The following is a 21,208-nucleotide window of genomic DNA, read 5'->3' on the forward strand; positions in this document are numbered from 1 at the left end:
TTGTGTGGCAGATGGCGCAAATGGCCCAGCAAATATTTACTGGATCAGCGTGAAAAAGCCCACAGCTGCCAGACTGATGGATTTCTTGGCACTCTGCCTTGTGGCACCAATATCAGGGCAGGGAGGCACCACAGGAAAATAATGGAGGTTGAACTTGCTGGATTTTCCAGAGCACCTTTGTATAACTTTGAGTGTAACCCAGGGAAAGGTGAGGTGCAGAAACAGGTTCTTTTCTCATTCTATGTAAACTACTGCATTCTCCTTGGTGCTCACTTAATAAAATACTAAGGAAAACTGCGATCAGAACTGCCCACTATGAGAGTCATGCACACAAAAATAAGTGCTTTGGGGGACTGCAGAGACCACACCCGGTTCTTATTTGAGAAGGAGCCCCGTAGGCCTACCTCTAGCACTAGCAGGGTCAGGCAGTCCCATGGCACCCTCTGAGGGGCAAGAGAAGCCTCACTAGGAGAGCTCATTGCTCTTGGGAGTGGATGGGGAAGTGTTGAGCACCCTTCAGTCCCGCTTCATTAACAGGGAGAATAATAGGAAGGGAGCAGTCACCTTATAATAAAGCAGGCAAGAAATGTCCATGCTGCCAGACAGGATGAAGCGTGGGTGCTGGAGACAAGTACTACTGCTGTCAGGTGTAAGTGTAAGGTGAATATGCAGGTTAGGGAAGCTAGGATAGCAACAGGAGGGAGGGTCTCAGAGCTCAGGCTCCAGCATGAGCCTGAACGTCTATGCTTCAATTAAACAACCCCATGAGCCTGAGCTCCACGAGCCCAAGTCAACTGACACAGGCCAGCCACAGGTGTCTGATTGCAGTGTAGACATACCCTAAGTCTCTGCGCAGATGCGCCCTTAAAATATCCCAAGACTGGCAAGTTCACTATGCAGCATGCAATGTATACAGTCCAACTAGGGTAACTAACTCACTATGGGAGTGTAGCTGGTAAAGCAACTTACAGCAGGGTGTATAATGAAACAGGCCCTCCTCACCCTTTAACTTATACCTTCCTCTTAGCTCGTTTTCCTGTTATACCCCCTTCTCTCCATTTGCTTGTAAATTGTACTCATTGGGTCAAAATCTCTACTGCTGTCAATGGGTAAAACAGCACTGAATTCAATGGAGCTGCACCTATTTACACCATCAGAGAAATGGCCTATTTTACCCCCACGAAATTGTTGCAAATTATACTACCACCCCATTTACTGTATTTGGACCCATTTACGCACCACTTGTCACTTATGCCACCATCAAGCCTTGGGCATCCAACTGCCACTGAATTTCAATGGGTGTTGAGTGCCTAACTCACTTAGGCTCGTTTAAAAATCCCAGCCTAAACCCCTAGTGAATTTGGCCCAACACTACTAAACAAACCTTAACAACACAAAGCAGGAGTAAAACTGACTGCAGATAGTAAAGTTCCCTTCTCACTGTCAATGACCATGGTTTCCTCACATACTAACAACATATTAAGGCCAGAATTCAAAACTAGCTCAACACCCACAATCTGGGACAGATTTTCAAAAGATTGCAGTAGTGGGGACTGCTGGGTGTTGAGCTCTTTTAAGAATCTGGCTCTAATATTGGGCCTGACCTCTGGCCCCATGCATTTCATAGAATATCAGGGTTGGAAGGGACCTCAGGAGGTCATCTAGTCTAATCCCCTGCTCAAAGCAGGGCCAATCCCCAATTTTTGCCCCAGATCCCTAAATGGCCCCCTCAAGGATTGAACTCACAACCCTGGGTTTAGCAGGCCAATGCTCAAACCACTGGGCTATCCCTCCCCCCTATTTTGACTTGCTATGATAACTTAAGAAACATTTAAACATTATGTATATGTTTGTTACTAAGGAAAATAATTTCCTCCTACCTCCGTCTGGGGAAAGATATCATCTCATTTTAGGAGCCTACCTGAGAGAGAGATTGTACAGAAAACAAATATTAGCCAGGACAAGCTAGAAAAATCTGGTCCCCCTGAAATTGTATTTTATCCATTCATCCACAGCTACCTGTTGCAAATTACATGAAAATTTCCCATGAACTGGAAAGAAGGAAAACAATTTTCATTGGTTAGAATTCAGTCTGAGTCCTCACCTTGATCTGATGGCTTTTTAGAAAACGTCACTCCCACCAGTTACTTAGATTGCACAAATGTCATTGCATCCTTAGTGTTGAGAAAGAAATAGGATTGTCCCCTGCTTTCAGCTGAAAGCTGTGATAGCTACAAGATAATTATACAAAAGCCTGGGTCTCTCCCGTTCACTTGTATGAATAATGTTATGGCTTTTAAACCCAAACCAGATTATCAAATCCATAAACCACGAATCAAAACCTTTGGGGAAGTCCAAATCCAGCTCTGGATCTGAATTCTGTGACTCAGGCTTATGTCTAAAATAATTTGAGCTGCATCAACCAATATGAACACCCAGGACCTCTAAGTAAGTTTAAATTCCGATTCCGTTCCACATTCAAACTTTCCAGCTCTGGTCTATTTTTTCTTTTCAGTAGATTCAATTTATAATAAGGCTAAATGTTGATATATAGAGAATTAAAGGTCAGAAAAACCATCAGTATGCACTCCAGAATCATATTTTCCAAGTTCATTTTCCAAGATTCTAAAGTGCGAGTGTAGATTTTGGAGGAATAAAATCTATTGCTCAATGTAGCCTTGATACTTATAGGGCCCCCATCATTATAGTACCAGTATAGTGCCTCAAAATCTAATGTATTTATGCTCACAAATTGAAGACTTTTTCAGGGAAGCCATCAGGCTCAGACAATAAAGGTTCAATTTGCTCTTCAAGTTGATAGCTCTCATTTAGAATAAAAAAATAGCGGTTCCTTGTTTAGAATGCTCCAGCATTCCCATTTTGCACATTGCTAATTCTCAATTTAATCTCAAACTTGTCTGCTTTTCCACTGGATGACAGCTGAACTTTTGCAAACAGACTCAGCTAAATAGACACAGAGCAAGTTACGAATTCAGCCTTATTTGCAGTTTTGTTCTTAATCTTCTTCACACAGTCCACCAGCTTGATTTTTTCTTCAATCATTTTCACCATGTCCTCTTAGTGATTCCCAAACAGAAACTAATCTCTTCTGAAGCATCGGACATTTCCTAACTTTTGAGTGCTTAACATCGCAACCTTAATCATTTTCTCTTAATATAGTTTTTATGCGTGTGATATATATATAGTGAGATAGACAAATAAAGATCCATGGGGGTGTCTCATACAGATCTCTATTGGAATGTGCAAAGAAGAGTGTAATGGCTGCAGTGCAATGGGAAGAAGCTAATGGCACTGCCCATGTACGATTTAATAGGGAAGCAGGTGTACACAAAAAGAGCACAGAGGGTGTAAAAACGGGGGAGGAGGGTAATGCTGAAAAAAGAGCAGAGTAAATGCAGAAATCTGTAAACCAAATAAAGAAATCTTGGCAGTCAACAAGCTTCAGCCTTTGTCCTCGTACCTAACAAACACCAAGTTGTGTAATTATTAGACCTTAATCGCATTCTGTCATGCCTTATTGCTCAATTATGTGTATATTTCATCACAACATTTTGGCAGCAAACCTTCTATTGAATAAATTATGTGTACTTTGTTTTTCCCCCAACCCCCTCTGTTCAGTTCACTTTTTCTTTTCTCTTGTGTCTCTTTCTCCTTTTCTCAGATGCTTTTGGTGTTTGTGTTTTCCCAGAGAAGCTTTTTTACAATTTTACATATTTTTTCTCTAAGTCCACCCTCCTTGTCTCTTATCAAGCAATTTCCCCCATTCTTTTGATTATTTTCTGGTTTTAGTTGCTTATTTTCCCCTTCAGCATTTTTTCTCTCTCTCTCAGTCCTCTCCCTTCCACGCCCCGGCTTCTCATCCCAGTCCCAGGCTCCCCATCTGAGTACCTGTCTCCCTTCCCTCTGTCCCTAGGCTCCTCTTTCCTGTCCCCACTGCCGCCAGCCTCCTTGTTGAATCAATCCCAGTCTCACACACAACTGGATCCTCATCCAATCTGTCTCTCCCATGACTGTTCCCAGTCCCCACTCCTGTCCTTTCCCCTTGACCCACCTCCAAGTCTCAGTCTCCTTGCCCAGCCAGTCCTAGTCTCCAGTCCTGGATAGTCCCAGTTTCTGGATAGTCACATTATTCCTGAATAATGTATTCTGTATATACCACATATTTTGCAGAAAATGTATTTTAGAAATATTTTAAAGCATTTTCTTTTAAATGAACTGTTTTTCTTATCCCTTTGTCTATGAAACCAGCTCATGTCTTAGCAGCACAAATACCACTGTATAGGCAATGAAGGGAGAGAAAATTTTTACCTTGCACATTTTAGAAATCTTGAGAAGTTACCCAAATGGCTTTTGTGTATATAATAATATTAGGATTTTAATGTCTGATGTCTACTTCCATGGCTAGAAGCCTGATTGGGAATATTTCCTTTCCTAAGAGGATATCCTCTGAATTTGGCCTTCATGGACCTTTCAGTATCAGCTTTCAGCTCTGTTCCTGATTGCTGTGGTGAATCAGCGCCTTAGAAATGTAGACATAGACAACAGCAATATGTCCAAACACATAGCATAAATGAGGAGGTGGTTGCGACTAAATAAACACAATGGGTCAACACCTAAAGGATTTAGCAACTCCTGAAGGTATCCTGAGATCCACTAAGCTCCATACAGGATGGGGTGGCACAGGTTTAGAGGAATAGGAGCAATCCCAAGAAGAGGACCACCTCCACCTCCTACAGGCTGTTGGTGCCCTTCAGAGTAATATTTCCTTGGCCCTGGCATGCAAATGCAGGTGTGGATTATCGATGTGGTAAAGAATATGACTTGAGATTATATGAGTGGGATACTCCAATTTCAATAAAATACTTTCAGTAAAGCCAACTGTGGCTTAACTTTCAAAACAAAAAGCACACAAAAAGAAAAAAAAGTGGTGGGGGGGAGGAATAAGCAGAAGGAGCGGGAGGGGGAGAGAGAAAGCGGAGAGAAGGGGAAGAGACAAGAAGCATAGAGAGAGGGAGTGAAAGAAGGGGGTAGTGTGTGTGTGTGTGTGTGTGTGTGTGTGTGTATAGAATGACTTAGGGAGAAAGGAAAACCTAAGCCAAGAAAAGTACAGACAGCAACAACAAATCTAGAAGTGGGCTCCGTGGGCCAAAGAATCTGCAAACCCATACCCCTATCCTCGATCTGAGAGGAGAGTGGGAGTTGCTGCCGGAGTGAGACAGGGGTGCCAGCTATCCTTGCTAGCCATCCCAAGGCTGTGCTCTGTGTTAATGGGCCAACCAATTTTCCTGTGGCACTAGCCTGGTCAGGGGTGAAGGACCTGACCTCTACCCATTCTTCCCCTGCTTGGTTACCTCTGTGGCGGACCAATATTCCTTACCGTGGGGGCTATGGGCATGGGTGTCTGCAGCTCTTCCAGTGTTTCAAGTAAGGGTCCATATGGGGACTGCCCAGAAGAGCCCAAGGAAAAAGGAAGCTCCTCTCATACTGAGAAGGATATGAATAGACATCCTCCTCTGACCTGCCCGCCCCTTCCTAGGCTACGACTCTCTCAAATTGCAACCTCCCTTTTGCTCTCCCAACATGGTTCTGAGAGTACAACTTTGTCTCTTACATTCCCTGTCATCTGCCTAGGTCTTATCCCGGGAATTCTTTAGTAAGGCCCTAACAATTCCTTCACTCTCCATTGTCTGCTGTTTCAATCCACACACTTCTGCTGCAACCTATTCTTCTCTTGCTCACTGTCACACCACTGCTTCTGCAGTGCCACTCTCTGAGCTGCCCTCACGCTGTATATTTCTTTGTCTTTCTCAATGTTCTCTTTCTTTAACTCCTCTATTTCTGCCTTTAACTGCTTTCTCTCTTTTATCTACTATCATCACTACCATCTGCTTATAGAGCTGCAGGAATGCTCCAGGACCAGTAAAGCTTCCAGGCTTCCAGAGACCATTATCATGCTCCTGTATAAAATCTGCCAAGCTGCTATCATTTCCAGCTTTTCTTTCTTTCCAGATGTTCCCTTTCCTTCTGACATATCTTCTAACCCAACCATGCTGTCAGCCTGAGCCCTGAATCAGTAATGGAATGTGACCGTAAATCAATTCACGGGCTACAACGTGGAAAATTACAGGTTGTGACCCTGTTCTGCTGTCCCCCTCCACTATTGCAAACAAACAAACTAATTGTATCAATTGTCCCCCCCTCCATCGCTCCCGGCAACTGTCTCACCAGATGTGTTATCCATGGTTTTCAGAACCCAAAGCAGTGGTAATTTAACCGTTTCACTGCCATGCGGCGTCAGGGATAAATCAATGGGCACACAGCGCTTCTGGCTGATGAAAGATTAATACAAGTAAGCGTGCTCTTAGCTAAAACTACTATTTATTCGATTTAAGCACAAACAGACATAAGCAATAGCTTTAGCACATCCTAAATAATCACCTAGAACATCAGATGGTATTGAGTAATTAGCAGCAGTTCAGCAATGGCTGGTTGCTTCTCCACCAGGGAGTTTAGTGTCAGGAAAAAAATCTCTCAAGATAGCTTCAGAGAACTGCTCCAAAGTACACTCTATTATCTAGTTTTTTTATAACTAACTTGTACAAAACATCCAGCTCATAGTGACCACTACTGAGTCGTCGCCTCTCCTAACTTCAATAAACTACTTATCAACAAAACATTCCTAATAATCTTAGTCATAATTAGGGTCCTATCAAATTCACAGTCCATTTTGGTCAATTTCACGGCCATAGGATTTTAAATATAGTAAATTTCATGATTTCAGCTCTTTAAATCTGAAATTTCACAGTGTCGTAATTGTAGGGGTTGTGGGGGGTGGGTGGGTGTCACAAGGTTATTGCAGAGGGAGTTGCAGTACCACTCCCCTTCTGTACAGCTGCTGGAGGCAGCGCTGCCTTCAGATCTGGGCAGCTGGAGAGCAGCAGCTGCTGGCCGGGAGCCCAGCTCTGAAGGCAGAGCCACTGCCAGGAGCAGCACAGAAGTAAGGATGGCCTGGTACGGCATTGCCACCCTTACTTCTGTGCTTCTGCTGGTGGGGCGCTGCCTTCAGAGCTGGGCGCCCGGCCAACCGCTGCTGCTCTCTGGCCACCCAGCTCTGAAGGCAGCACAGAAGTAAGCGTGGCAATACTGCTACCCCCCGTAAAATAACCTTGTGACTCCTCTGCAACTCCCTTTTGGGTCAGGACCCCCAATTTGAGAAACGCTGGTCTCCCCTGTGAAATCTGTATCGTATAGGGCAAAAGCACACAAAAGACTAGATTTCACGATCCGGGACACATTTTTCATGGCCGTGAATTTGGTAGGGCCCAAGTCATAATAAGCTTCAAGATCAAAGGTGCCTAAACTCAAGGTCTCCATCCACCTATTTTCTTTCAGTCTCAGTTTGTTGACTCTTTTCTCCCCTCCTTCCATTCTGATTAGCAGAAACTGCAAGCCTGCAGTTAGCATTTGACCTTGCCGCCAGAAGCCTTGCTTGTTCAAATTAACCCTTAACTAGGTGGCATTCTATTTTATTAATTCATGGTGGCAGAATGCACAGAATATGGTTGCAATTAGCTTGATCAAATTCTGGGGTAACATACCCCTCCTTTCCAGGTTAACAGTACCCAGAGCAAATTGAGAAAGTGTAGCTGCATCAGGCCCAGAAGGCCTTCCTGCCATTCAGTGTCCAGCCACAAGCCTCCTGAGTCTCTCAGAGAAAAACATAGATTTGGTTCAACTGAAACGCTTGTGAATTTGTGCTGATTTCAGTGAATTGTTTTGGTCAAAATTAAAACTTAAAACAAAATTCCAAAAAAGTCTCAACGTTTTGTTTTAACATTTTCAGAATGAAACATCTCGGTTTTTCTATTCAGAACAACTTTATGTTTTGCTATTTCCTTTAATTTTATTTGAAAAATTAAATAGTGTTTTAAAATGTTAAAAATCAAAATGGAAAGTTTCATTCAATCAGCAGCAATTTTTTTCAACTGTGTTTTGTCCCCCAAAAAATAATTAAAAATTATTTTTGGGTTGATGCAAAACAAACTTTTTCCCCTATTTTTCAGAATTGCCAGTGAACTGAAAAATCTGTTATTTGCACAGCTCTAATTTTGCCTTCCTTATCAATGCTTCTTGTTGTTTTTACAGATGATGAGAGAGAACTCATCTATTCCGATTCCAGATATCTCTTAACTGATTTAAAAAATGAGAAGCACTGTTAAGTAGCACTGTAAAGGAAAACATTTTCATGTTGTTTATTTCAACAGATGCCAGACAAGCAATGTTGTTTTACTCACAGTGTGCGATAAACTGAAATTGCTGCTGGCCATTCTGGAAAGTCACAGTGTTAACAGGACAGAACAAGGGGGTTTGGGCATATGGGAAAGCCTTTACAAAACCTCACTTAGAGTTAATGTGAACAGCAAAACACTATAGTGTTCTCTTGCAGATGGGAAGCCTGAATCCTTAAAGGTAATGAGCATCCACAATTCCCATTGACTTTGCTCGGAGTTGTTGGTACTCAGCACCTCTCAGGATCTACCCTGTGCTTTGTGGGAGTATCCAGCCCTATACCCACATTCAGAGGAACTGGGACTTTTCTGAATTAGTTTAGCTCATCTCTGTTTCCTGTGAAAGAAATTGGTAATTGTGCAGCTAGCAGGACATTCATTTCACTTCTACAAAGCTTGCACAATCGGTCTTTAGACATGTGAAGTGTGCATGTAAGGAGGTGGCACTGTAGAGACAATCCTGGGACCCGTCTATAGGCTGGAATACTGGTTTCAGCCCCTCAGCTTCACTTTCACAGGATATGGGGACCACTGGGTTCACATGATTTTGGATCTCATGGCCAACCTTGACCCCATCTCCAGTGCCACTGTCCACAATGACCCTTACAGGGACAGCATGGAGACTACTTCCGCAATGTACAGGGGTGCAGAGACCTCCCCTCCATTGCTGCTCCACAGTCTATCCCCCTACTGCAGATTTTAAACCGTGTGGACACTCTTGTGTTGGCCCTCTGCACCCATGTAAATTTCCCCTGATGAATTACATTGCTGCACTGAAGCAGTTACTTCCCTTCTCCACACAAAATAGCCAATTATTTTAAATCACACAGGGGAATTTACTGCAATACTCATTGAGAAATTCGTGTGAAGGAACAGAACTTCCAAGGCAGGTTTTTCAAAAGCCAGATTGGGAATTGATGACATTTAATTTCCAGTTTCCAGTCATCATCTGCATCTTCTTCATGCAATGTCTATGTACAGTTCTTGGTGGGCTGAAGAGGAACTTTTCTGTGGATATTGATCCAGTTGAATGTTTTCCATGAGCTTTAAAAAGCCATATTTGCACGTAGAGCAGGGGCTCTCAAACTTCATTGCACTGTGTCCACCTTCTGACAACAAAAAGTACTACATGACCCCAGGAGGGGGGACTGAAGCCTGAGCTAGCCCAAGCCCCGCTGCCCCGGGCCAGAGGGGGCCAAAGTCAAAGCCCAAGGGCTTCAGCCCCGGGTGGGAAGGGGGCCTGTAACCGGAATCCCGCCGCCCAGGGCTGAAACCAAAGCCTGAGCCCAGGCCCCAGCAAGTCTAACGCCAGCCCTGGCGACCCCATTAAAAGGATCCCGACCCAACCCACAGTTTGAAAACTGCTGACCTAGAATATTAGATAGCACATTTTGGGCCCAAAAACATTTAAGCTCATGCTTAACATTAAGGACATATTTAAGTGCATCCCTATTCATCAAAGCATTTAAACACGTGCTTAATTTTAAGCATATGCTTAGGTACTATTGGAGCCTATAGGCCTTACACATGTGCTTAAATGCTTTACAGATCAGGACTTGAATAGAGCTAAATAAATAAATAGTACTTGAAATGTAGCCATCCTGCATAGATTGGCAGAATTGAGTTTGAAAAGTGTATTTTAAAATTTAAATAAAAAAGCTATGAATAGAACATAAGAAGAAACATCTCCTGTCTGCTTCAGTACACGGTACTAAGCTATTATTCTTGCAACATGTTAACAGCATCCCTGTCATCTAAATGAGACATTATACAATTCTATTTTGATATTTTAGCTGCAGGCAACTGAGCCATATGTCCAAACTGTATTTCAGGTTATATGGACCTATAGGTCCAAATTGTCTCCAGCGGGGATTTTTTCTGCATAGCAGGTGGGAAACATAGATTTGGTCTCAGGGGAATATCCGTCAGCTACACCATTTGCCAGTTACACAATTGCACCAGCTGAGGTTCTGCTCCACAGATTTCCCCCATGATGATTCTGTCGGGGAGGGGACAAGATTTGTGCCCACACACCTTGCCCTGTTCCCCTGCTTTTTGCTCTGAGCAGCTCACGGAAGCAGCCACTTCAATATTTTGTGGCTGCAAATGTGCTGAATACGGAACATATTGCAGACACCATTTGATCCTTCATTGAAGTTGCACAATTTATTATTTTATAGCGCCAACAGTGTGACAGTGACAGAAGACATACAAATCTTAGTGTATTAAAATATGTAAATACTTTCCTAATATTACTTTTCTATGTACACATTTATTGCAGTTGCTCCAGGGATGTTGTGCAATCATAACTGAGATGTTTGGAGAGGAGGTGATTGCTCTACTAAAATGTAGTCTACACTAGGAAAAATAATAATAACTGGATCACTACATTTTCAACTCTTAATTTAATTTAATTGCATTTAATTAATGCAATTTTTTTAATAAGAAGGAGCATCTCATGTAGAGTATTAACTCTGCTCTTCCTGATCCCTTGAAAATCACGTTTCATGTTTTTGGATGTTACCAAAAGCTGTGTCGCTGGGGGGGATAAAGTCCTTATATTTCAAGGATATTGAGTTCAAACCCTATGTAGTTTGCACTTTCATTAAAATTTCTATTAACTTTTACCATCAACATAGCATGTGTAATTTAATTTTACCACTTTCCTAAAGCAAAACCTGATATCTGATCTAAAACATTTCACACACAGGAAAAAGTCAAGTTAGCAAAACAACAGTTCATCTGTTGGTGAATGTTTTTATAGCTTTTCACATCCTTTCATGCCCCCCCAACCTTGTTTTTTAATATGTAAAATATTTTAAATACGATATTCTTTACATTTGTTCCATCCTAAAATACTCAGGAAATCTACAACCCCACTCAACTGGTACCAGTCCCCAGGTTTTACCTTGCTGTGCTATGAAATCCAGTACTGTCCATTTTATTAAATAAATTAAAAGTATGTATGGCAAGATGTGCACCTGCGTAAACAAAAATGTCCCAATAAGACTTAAGCGCTTACTTAACTTTATGCACTCCAAGTAGTCCCATTAAAGCTAAACAATCAAAAATTGATCACACCGTCTCCTTTTTTATCTTTATTTTATCTGTTTTTCTGATTTGTTATTCTCTTCTCTTCCCTGCCCCCCACCCATGGCACTCTGTTGCCCAGTCTATGTCAGTGTAGTTTGCATTATGCTTGATAAGAAGTCCTCAGATCAGGCAACAATCTCTATTGATAGCTACACCTGTTACACTAATGATCATATTGACCTGCATATATCAGATGATTATTGTGAACACAGATGTAGGGTGTGCGGTAGGGCCATGAGTGGAACCAACTGTCCAAAGGGAGTACAAATGGACCTATACAGCCTCAAAGGTGTGGAGTCTTTGTCTGGCCTAGCAGGAGGAAAAGGGGTTCTCTTCTTTCATCTTTCTTCTTCCTCCCACCTTTCTGAAAAGCCAGGTCCCTTGTGGGTTGAGGGAAGAGCAGCTGGGAGTGGGGCTGGCATTGGCCAAGCAGATTGGCTGGTTGGAGGAGGGCTCAGCAGAAGCCCATTGGCTCCTACATACACAAGCGGGGGTCATATAAGCCTTTTGCCTGCAGTGAGACACCATTGCATGCCCAGATCAACGGTTCCCACCCCTGGGATTTTTGCTCTGCTGTGGATATTGCACTAGTTACCTTTTTAGGGCCTGGGAAGGAATTCTTCCCTCACTGCCAGACTGGGTGGGTTTTCTTGCCTTCCTCATAGCAGCCCAAGGATGCAGTGGGTAGGTCAGGAGGTACAGTTCAAGTTGTCACAATTTGGTAGGTGTCCAGTGCAGTGCAGATTCCCTGATAAACTGGAACTGGTAGTGGACTTAGGAGAAAGCATCTCCTAAAGAAACTGGGGATCATGGCTGGGGCTCCTTATGTCTGGTACAGTGAGGAGACAACCCTCTTTCCCTAGCCCCTTAACACTCATACTAGGGGAGGGCAGTGGGGTCCCAGGAATGGGCTAGACCCCAGGGATGGCAGGCTGACAGCCACCCTCTGCAAAGTGAGCAGATTAGGGAAGGAGAGATGACCTGCACTGAATGGGTTATTGCCGGACAGTTCCCAGAGGAGTTAAGTTAACAAAGTTGAAACTTATTTAAACCACACCCTCTCACATCTTGTCTTTCTGCCTGCGTGACTGGGACAGTTTTCAGTTATTGTCTACACTTCCTTATGTGAGGGCAACGCATTGCTAGGGAAAATACTGTGAGCCTCAACAGCTAGCTCTACAAAAGCATGACCGAGCCCTTCACTGATGAAGAGATGGATGTGGCACAAAATTACAACATTAAATGTGAAATCCCTTCTCTGTCTCTCTGCTTTCCTCCCTCCACTAACCTAGCGCTGCCTCACTCTCTCTGTTCCTTTGGAAAATCCTGTTATTCTCATTAAAAGACTTTCCCCTCCCAAACTCTTACCACCTGCAACAGTCTTCCTGAATCCGCCCATCTGACAGACTCGTCGTACCATTGCAAAACACTGCTAACAATACGGTCACTTGCCCTGGCCTTGGCTTATTAATTTGCCTCTCTCTTTTCTGTGCCACCACTGTATATTTTAATGTTGTAACTTAATTACTGAATATTGTCTTACACTTCTGGATCCAGTTTGTATGAAGGGACCTTTTTGTCTTGCCTTTGCCATTGAGTCATATACTATGCTTCTTTCTCATATGGCATATTTGCTTCTAGGGCATTATGAAAATGAGAACATTCATGACTGTGCACTGCTGATTCAAGCCACATGTTTGTTTTCATTTTGGAAATTCTTGTTTGTTAAATGTCTTTGCTTCAAAAAGATATTCATTTCCCATCCTCTCTGTACCGCTTCTTCCTCATGCTCCCTTGTCACTGTTCAGTTTAGATATAGATTAAAATATAGTACAAAACAATCTTCTTATGGTACTCAATTCATTGCAGTGCTAGAAAGAGGATGTATTACAGGAAAGAAGCATGTATATTCTTTAAACGATTGAGTTAATAAATTTCCCCCTCTCAATATCTAAAAACTGTAAAAAGCTGGATTTAAATTTCAATCTCAATCCAGTGGCCAAATTCTGCCCTGATTTTCAATGCAGGTGTGATAAATGAGGGGGGAGGGGGCAGCTCCCTTTTATGGACACCCAGCCAGCCAGTTAGCTATAAAATTCCTCTTAGTAGCTGTTCTCTACTTGCTTTACACAGTAAGGTCCACAAGTAAAAGGAAAGGAATGGGCACCTGAACAAAAGAGCCCACGGGAGGGCTAGAACTTTTTAAAATTGGGAAAAACTTCTCTTTTTCTGTTTTGTTGTTGTTCTCCAGAGAGAAGGGACAGAGCAGAGACAGGGGTGGGACTATGCTGTAAAAAGCTTTTTGTCAGGTATGGAAATAATCAAATCATTCCTAAAACCTACTGATAAATCAGAAAATGTCTAAAAAGACACAATTAGATTGATTTCTGTTTATTTCTTATTGGCTTGTGGACTCCTCTGTGCTAACCCCAAATGTTTTTGTTTTGCTTGTAACCTTTAAGCTGGACCTCAAGAAGGTTATTCTTGATGTTTAATTTTTGTAAGTGGGTTTTTTATATCTAGCAAAAGCCTAAGTTCCAGATGTATATTCTTTCTTTTTGTTTTTAATAAAATGTATCTTTTTTAAGAACAGGATTGGATTTTTGGTGTCCTAAGAGATTTGTGCATATGTTGTTGAATTAGCTGGAGAAACAGCTAATTTCCTTTGTTATCTTTCTCAGCTCTTCCCTGGAGAGGGGCTGAAAGGGCTTGAGGGTACCCCACAGGGAGGAATTCCCATGTGCACCTTCCTGGGTTCCAAAAAGGGGGGTTTTGCCCTTGGATGGTGGCAGCATCTACGCATCCAAGGTCAGAGAGAAGCTGTAACCCTGGGAGTTTAATACAAGCCTGGAGTGGCCAGTATTAATTTTTAAAATCCTTGTGGGTCCCCAACGTCTGCACTCGAAGTGCCAGAGTGGGGAAATCAGCCTTGACAGCAGGCAACACCCTTACTTCCATGAGGCTGGAGAGGCTGTAAATCAGAGCAGGATTTTCCATAATTGGCTATCACTTTTATTATTTTTATTCCTGCACTGCAAAGATACTTTCATGACTACTCTCTTAACCCAAAGCAAGCAGTAGCTAGAAGTTTGTCTGAACCAGTCACTCTATTTTTAGTCCACTTAGCCACATTAAAAATAGGCTATGTGAAATTTGTCCTCTTACCATTTAGCTATCAAATTCAAAAGTGGGTTTAAACAAATTAAGTTAATTTTACAATGAAAAAAAATCACCAGCTATTGATTAAACAAAACACCACCCAAACAAATCTCCTGAGTCTTAGAAATCAAATGGCAAGCCCTTCTGGAAAACTGCACTACAAAATAGGCTAAACATGCAAATATAATTAAAATGGTTAATAGTTTTCACTACAGGAGCTCTGTTCTGCTTTCTGAAACACCTACCATCACTCCATTCCTGTGAAACTGGATCAAATCCGCCATACAGCTGTCCCATAGTGATAGCTTTTGGCCTGATGAAAACATATTCCACTCTATGTTCATCCATTAGACCGTTTGCTTCCAGCTGTTCAAGAACCCCAGCAAGTACCTTCAAAGCAGAGGTTTTACCCCCCTAGAGGGCTTCCTACCAACATAAAACCATGCCGAACTAGCATGATTTTGTAGCTCTTGTAAAAAAAATTGCATTTATATATAATGATGAAATATTGAACCCAGAGGGATCGCTCATTTCCCCATAAAAGTAGTAGCTGTGCATATTCTAATTTTTTTCACTCGAAAAGGACAAGATTTAAATTTTCTCCCAAAAGGGAGGGCTTTGTAGAAATTTAGTCTAAGAAGTTATGGTATGAATCTAAAAGTTATGAAATGCAATAAATTATACAAAATGGAGGCAGTTCTTCTAAAGGGCAAGATCGCAGTTTCTCTAAATAAAGAAAACCTAAACAGGGAGTTTTCTTTTCCTCCAGGGGGAAACCATTTTCATTTGTAAAGATTTCACACCAGAAGTGTTTATCAAGTTGTTTAAATGGTACAGAATAGCAATTCTATCACTAGAAGAAAAGCTACATATGCATTTCAAATATTAATATATTAGGATGGCTTCAAGTTCTTTTCTATTACTTTTAAACCAAATAACTCAGTTGACATACTCAGGCTGTAAAGAATTAGAAGAGAAATGGCCTGACTTGTATTATCTTCTTGATGTACCAGAGAACAAGCTGCAGATTCATTTTCTGCATGATTTCCCTGATGGATACATCCAGGATGCCATGGTCAGGAGTTGGTAAGACAACCCTTGGGAAGAGGTCAGAAATGATGCTATCAAAGAGAGGACTGTCATGAGACAAGAAATGAAAACTGGAAAAAAGAAAATGAAAAAAGGAATATGCAGTCAGAGCCATCACTAAAGTAATCAGTTTAACTTCCCTTATTTAAATCCCCTTTAATCTTTCACCTACAATTAATAAGAATTGCTATTTTAAACAGTTCAGAGGGATCCTCATTTATTGCTGAAATATAAAAGTAAAATTCTGGCCTTTCATCATCTAAAACAAATCTATTATATATATATATATAACTTTGGGGATCAAAGTCTCTGTTAAAGATCTCTGAGGGTGACAACTTTAAAAATGCCAGCTCCTCACAGCTTATTGTCTAAATCCTAACATACAGCAGTAAAAACAAAAGGCAAGATGAGCTGGTTCTCAGTGGTGCAAAGAACCAACACTGCCGAGAGAGTTCCATGGGTTTTAGCAAAATTTAATGTAAAAATTTGCAGCCTTTAAGGCTGTAAAGTAAATCTTCCTCATATCCACCAGCGTCAAGCTCTCTGAGAGCACAGGACAGTCAGGAACAATAGCTCTAAAAAACCCCTGCCCTAATACATCCCAATGGGGTGTTGACTCTCATACCTAATAGCCTCAATTTATTTTTCAAAAATGGACATCTCTGTGTGGTTTTTATACACAAATTAGGTATTTGTACATGCAAATGGAAAGTTTGACACATAAAGGGCAAAGTTCACATATAAATACCAGACTTGTTTATGAAATCCTACTAAATATGCACAGAAATGCCTGCTTTGTGCATGCAGTCAAGGTAAATGCTTGTACCAATGGGTCATTCAATTAAAAAAAAATCAACCTGTCTTAGACTACTAGAACAGAGTATGGGGGTACAGACAGAATGAACAGAGAACCATGGTTTCATTTTTTTCCTTCCAATCTGTCATCAGGGTGAAGAGCAACATTAATTTGATCACGTAACTCACTAGTGCCAGAGGAAAGCTAAAGGTTAGCTGGGTTAGGTTATGCCACCCAACCTAACTCGTGGAAAGCTGTGACCATACAGAATATAGTACACCTACCTTCTCAGAGCAGTCATCTGGCAGACAATGCCATTTTCTTACTATATACACTAGAAACAGTAGCGGATTAGCCACTGGGCCAACGGGACCTGTGCCCAGGGGTCCCGGCCAATTGGGGGGCCCTGGAAAAATGGCTGCCCTCACACCCTGACCCCATTTCCCTGTCAGGAACACCAGGAGGGTGGGATGGGCAGGGGGACTGCAAGAAGAAGGGGTGGGAAGGGGCCCCCACTTGCTCTGTCCCAGGGCCCCACAAAAACAATCTGCCTCTGACCAGGAGATAAATCCAGTCCTAATTTCCATGGCTATAGAGGGCTCCTTGGCAGAGGACCTGGTGAGGGTCTGCTGTGGCAGAGAGAGGAAGCTAATGGAGTGAGTAGGAGGCATGCAGGGGATACTCACTCCCTGCATGGCACAGAGCCCACTTTGCATCAGCTCCTTGCACCAGGGGCTAAACAAGGGCGGGGTGAGGGTGGATAAGGACAGGGCCAGAAGATCCATTCCTGTATGGATTCGTCCCCTGCAAGATGCTAAATGAGGGGACTCTGGTCTGCTGTAGCCTCCAAGGAGCAGCTCAAGAGTTATTCTGTGGCCTCTGAAAGCAGATTCTTTTCTCACACTGCCCCACACATCTGCCCAGTGGGCCAGTACACAGTGCACTTGGGCTTGGAACTGGGTTCTGGGCAGATGGACTCAGCTTTTAATAGCAAAGGAGCCCCTTTCACCAAGGAGAGTTGCAGGGAGCCACAACGTAAGCTGTGGCATTATCTTGAGATGTTCATACCCATGATGTGGCATCAGTATTAGATGTGTCATCATGACTGCATATCATAGAATCATAGAAGATTAGGGTTGGAAGAGACCTCAGGAGGTCATCTAGTCCAACCCCCTGCTCAAAGCAGGATCAGCACCAACTAAATCATACCAGCCAGGGCTTTGTCAAGCCAGGCCTTAAAAACCTCTAAGGATGAAGATTCCACCATCTCCCTAGGTAACCCATTCCAGTGCTTCACCACCCTCCTAGTGAAATAGTTTTTCCTAATATCCAACCTAGACCTCCCCCATTGCAACTTGAGACCATTGCTCCTTGTTCTGTCATCTGCTACCACTGAGAACAGCCTAGCTCCATCCTCTTTCAAACCCCCGTTCAGGTAGTCAAAGGCGGCTAGCAAATCCCTCCTCATTCTTCTCTTCTGCAGACTAAATAAACCCAGTTCCCTCAGCCTCTCCTCATAAGCCATGTGCCCCAGCCCCCCTAATCATTTTCATTGCCCTCCGCTGGAGGGCATCATCACATTATTATTATTTATCTAGACGTATAGACACATCTATTACAACACAGCATCTTACCTTTATCTAGTCACTCTTACACAACCCGCATTAATAAACATACTTACAGCAACTAGCAACAACTCATCATCAAAAGACATACTTAAGATGACACCACTTTTCAGTATGAGGTAACATTAATCAATTTCATTTTCTACCTTTGTGGATGCTGAGGAGGAAGAATGCTAACTGACCTTACTTTGTTCCTGGCATCCCTCCCCTCTAGCTACTGGGATTGAGAATCCCTGCTTGGCGGCTGAACAGAGGGGGACTCAACAGTAGAGGTGTTTGGGGATTTTTTAACCAACAAAAAATGTCTTGGAAAATGCCAGTTTGTTGATATCAACCCTGTGTGTGGGAAAGGGTCAGTTTCGATTAATTTCTCTTTTTGAACATTTTTTGTGGGGAAAAAGGTTTAGAAAAATGTGGAAATGTGCATTTAACATTTTCTAAGCCAAAATTTCCATGTTTTCAGTTACAAATGATGTTTTATTTCAAAATTTAAGTGAATTATAGAAAAAAAAGTCAAAATTGAAACAAAAATGTTCTGATTGACCTGAACTGAATGTTTTTTCAAATGGTCAGTTCGCGAAAAATTTCACAATTCTGACTCTGTGTCCCAACTTGGGAGGGGAAAATTTTCCCCAGGATAAGCAAAATGTTTCCAGTCCACCTCTACTCAGCATTTCCCTAATCTGTGTTTCCCCTGCACTTCCAGGGCTCAGTATTCCACATCCCACACTTGGAATCGGGTAGAGAAAGTGGAGTGCTATTGAGACATCTTCCTCATGAGAGCCACTCACATGGACATGGAGAGACATAGCTTGGAGTAGCAGTGGGGGAACATGTGTATGTAAGGAAAGATAGAGACATACAGTACACATACACAATAGATTCATATATTCGTATATGGCCAAGATATTAAAAGGTGGCTAATGTTTCTGTCTGCCTCAGTTTCTGGGTACCCAATTTGATACAGTGTAAGCAAGCCTGATTTTCAGAAAGTGTTGAGCATTCATAGTCTGAAAAACCAGGCTCCTTTAAGGTGTCTTAAATTGGGTCCCCCAAAATTGAGGTACCCAAAATGACTAGTCACTTTCAAAAATCTTGGCCACATAATATAACAGATGCATATCAGGATGGTTATTTTGAAATAGCAGAACCAGATTTGTGTTTAACAATAATGTACCTTTAAAAAATTGTGTAAAAATAACAGTCACATATTTGTAAGATCACAGCCATTATTTCAACTTGTAAACAATCTCTAAAATCCAAGTCCCCAATGGCACAAACAGCTCTCTCCTCAGAGTGGCTTTACTCTGATCAGAGATTAGGTTGAAGTCGTGCCAAGAGAAACATTTAAAAACTGCTCTATGATGAAGTCAAATAGAAACTTTTAAATGAAACTGCTCACTGAGGCATTTGCAGTGTTGCTGGAGTTGTGTTGGTCCCAGGATAGATAGGTGAGGTAGTCTCTTTTACTGGACCAACTTCTGTTGGTGGAAGGTACAAGCTTTTGAACTTCACAGAACTCTTCTTCAGGTCTGGGGAAGGAAATGAGAGAGTCTGCGCTAAATACAAGTTGAGAGGGACACACTGTTAAACATAAGGGGCTAACATGTTGCAAAACACCACTTAAAATGAAGTGGGCAATTAAGGGTTAGCAGACAGTGGGGCATGTTACAATTTGTTGTATTGAACCATAAAGCCAGTGTCTCTGCTGAGTCCATGGATTTTACTGTCTAGCAGAGGTATTTATTTAAGTTCTCAGGCTCACTTTTTGAAGTTGTTATGCAGGTTTTCTTTGTGGATGAGGACTGAGAGGTCAGATATGGAGTGATCACTTTGTGAAAAGTGTTCGTCCACAGGTGATATGGCGTTTTTGTCTTTTATCATTTTTTCTGTGAGAGTTCATTCAAGAGCATTGTGATTGTCTGGTTTCACCCACATAGTTGTTGTTGGGGCATTTGATGCACAGGATGATGTACATCACATGTTGTGATAGGTATGTATGGGCCCCATGGATTTTGAAAGGTGTGTTGTGGGGGGTATTGATCATCAGAGCTATGGATATATATCTGAAGGTTTTGCATCTGTTGTTCTGGCAGGACCTTGTGCCACTTTGAGTTGGTATGACCTGGTCTATTGGACACTTGCTTTTGATGATGAATTTGGCAAGGCTGGGGGGTTGTTTGATGGGCAGAAGAGGGTGTTCCAGAAAGATTTCTTTAAGGATGTGGGTGCCCATCAAATATGGGTTGCAATTGTTTGATGATACCCCAGTGGATTCCGGTGTTGGGTGTCAGGTGACAACTAGGGTTGTGTGGTCAGTGGTTTGTTTGTTTTTCTGTATTGAAGCCGCTTCCCCCATGGTATTTGTGTGGCCCTGTCCATGATGTGATTCTACTTCTTGATGGAGTGTTCTTGTTTAGTGAAGGTGGTTTTAAGTATGTTTAGGTGTGTATCCTGGATGTTCTCTTCAGAGCAAATTCTGTAGCATCTGAGTGCCTGGCTGCAGATAACAAGTTTTTTTGGTGGGAGAGTGAGGTCCCATCATGATGTCATTTCCCCGTTTTATATCTTCTTCCCACTTTCTGAAAAGCTTTTTTGCTGTGACCTGGGTCAAACAGTTCCCATTGTGTAGTGCTATCTCTGAGAGGTTCCTATGGTACACAGGTCCTGGGGTAATCCTTGCGCCTGTGTGCATTTCCTCAATGAGCCATTAACATTGTTTGGCATTTTTACTGTTGTACCTGAAAGGCTGCTTGTGGGTGTTTTCAGCCTCACAACACGTTTCAGTAACACATACATAGCCAAACTTCATAACTTCACATATGACGATAACACATACAATCCAATGAGATTTTAATGTCTAGCAGATCAATACTTTTAGACTGATACCTGAACAAGGCACACTTTGTGCAAAACATATCCTAATTATATAGCAGTGGAGAATGAGCGGGTGCCAGGGTCTCACACTGGTGTCTGAGTGTTCTAGAGAGTGTTTGACAGATGGGTGGTAGTTATTGTGGTGAAAATCTATGAGGGAGATTAGGTTGTCTGTCCAGAGCAGGAAAATATCATCAAAGTACCTCAGTTATATCACTGGTTTCATGGTGAATTTTTCCAGAAATTCTTCCTCAAAGTGG

At 42.2% G+C, this 21,208-nt stretch overlaps 1 pseudogene; it reads right to left on the bottom strand.

Annotated features, from left to right (window-relative positions):
- LOC141989095 (dynein axonemal heavy chain 3-like) overlaps positions 1-16,747 on the bottom strand; it is a 40,451-nt pseudogene extending 23,704 nt beyond the window's left edge.
- Between the last annotated feature and the right edge of the window lie 4,461 nt (positions 16,748-21,208).

The sequence above is a fragment of the Natator depressus genome, chromosome 1, assembly GCF_965152275.1.
Source record: "Natator depressus isolate rNatDep1 chromosome 1, rNatDep2.hap1, whole genome shotgun sequence".
Classification (NCBI taxonomy): Eukaryota; Metazoa; Chordata; order Testudines; family Cheloniidae; genus Natator; species Natator depressus.